The sequence below is a fragment of the Bison bison genome, unplaced genomic scaffold (genome assembly GCF_000754665.1).
Source record: "Bison bison bison isolate TAMUID 2011002044 unplaced genomic scaffold, Bison_UMD1.0 scf7180017850451, whole genome shotgun sequence".
Lineage (NCBI taxonomy): Eukaryota > Metazoa > Chordata > Mammalia > Artiodactyla > Bovidae > Bison > Bison bison.
In genome coordinates this window covers 14,043-15,999 of record NW_011481024.1, presented here as the reverse complement: position 1 = coordinate 15,999, position 1,957 = coordinate 14,043, and positions in this window count along the sequence as shown.

Below are 1,957 nucleotides of genomic sequence, written 5' to 3'. Positions count from 1 at the left end.
ATTTTTTCTTATAATAACCTATAATGGAAAATAATCTGAAAAATAATATACGTGTATGTGTATAACTGAATCACTTTGCTGTAAACCTGAAATACTGTAAGTCAACTACACTTCAATAAAATATATATATTAAGAAAAAAAAAGAGTCCATGCAGGGTGCTAAGACAGTAGAGTACTTCTCTAGTTCAAGACACAGTAGCAGAAACAAAACACTAAAAACAAAACCAAAACAAACAAAAAAGAAACAGCAGGAGGCCAGTGTAGCTGGCACAGATTGAGCAGGGGGAGAGTAATAGAAAATGAAGTCAGAGGCCGGACTGTGGGAGGCCTCATGGGACCTTGTGTTGACTATGGTTTTTAGTCTGAGTAAGATGGGAGCCACTGGGGCCTCTGGAAAAAGGAGTGATCTGAGCTGACTTACTTTAAACAGTATCCCTCCGAGACTTCCCTAGCTATACAGTGGTTAGAACTCTGCACTTCCACTGCAGGGGTTGTGGGTTCGATCCCTGGTTGGGGAAGTAAAATCCCACAAAGCCAGGAAGCCAGTCTGGGGTTAATGCTATAATCTATAATGTAGGTGAGAGTTGTTGGTGTCTCAGATCAGGGTAGTAGCAGTGCAGGTGATGAGAAATGGTCTGATATTGTTTGAGGGGGGTAGTGTGAATGGGGAGGGCACACACCATAGAATTTATCTATTTGTCCCTTTATAAGTTTAAAACGTGAAAAATGTCAAACATATACAGAAGTGTTGTGACTGGTGTAGCAAACCCCATGGACCCATTACCCAGCTTCAACATTATCAGTATGTGGTCAATCTTGTTTCATTGTTATTGCCTACTCACTAGATTATTTTAAAGCAAATTTCAGATTGCTTGTCATTTCTTCTGCAAATCCTTCAGTATTTATCACAGAAAGATAAAGACTCATTATGATTATCATACATTTTGAAGGGAGAGCCAACAGAATTTTTAATAAAATTAGGAAAATTATGTGTAGAGCATGAGAAACCGAGTCAAAGTGAGGACACATCCGAAGTGTTTGACTTGAGTAACTGATAAGATGGAATTTGTTGTGACATGAGATGGGAAGACTTCCCTGGTGGCTCAGACGGTAAAGCGTCTGCCTACAATGTGGGAGACCTGGGTCGGGAAGATCCCCTGGAGAAGGAAATGGCAATCCACTCCAGTACTATTGCTTGGAAAATCCTATGGACAGAGGACCCTGGTAGGCTACAGTCCATGGGGTCACAAAGAGTTGGACACGACTGAGTGACTTCACTTTCACTTTAACTTTGAGATGGGAAAGACTTTGGCTAGAACTGATTGTCTTGGGTCAGGGGCAATGGGATGGATGTGGCTCTTCCTGTAACATCTGGTTTAGCAACGAACACAGGATTAGGAGCTCAAAAAAATCAAGAGGGCTCTTGTAGACTATAAAGTTCTACACAAGTCTTGGCTGTTTGTATTCTTCAGTTCAGTTCAGTTGCTCAGTTATGTCCGACTATTTGCAACCCCATAAATCGCAGCATGCCAGGCCTCCCTGTCCATCACCAACTCCTGGAGTTTACCCAAACTCATGTGCATCGAGTTGGTGATGCCATCTAGCCATCTCATCCTCTGTCGTCCCCTTCTCCTCCTGCCCCCAATCCCTCCCAGCATCAGGGTCTTTTCCAATGAGTCAACTCTTCACATAAGGTGGCCAAAGTATTGGAGTTTCAGCCTCAGCATCACTCCTTCCAATGAACACCCAGGACTGGTTTCCTTTAGGATGGACTGGTTGGATCTCCTTGCAGTCCAAGGGACTCTCAAGAGTCTTCTTCAACACCACAGTTCAAAAGCATCAGTTCTTCAGCACTCAGCTTTCTTCACAGTCCAATTCTCACATCCATACATGACCACTGGAAAAACAATAGCCTTGACTAGACGGACCTTTGTTGGCAAAGTAATGTCTCTGCTTT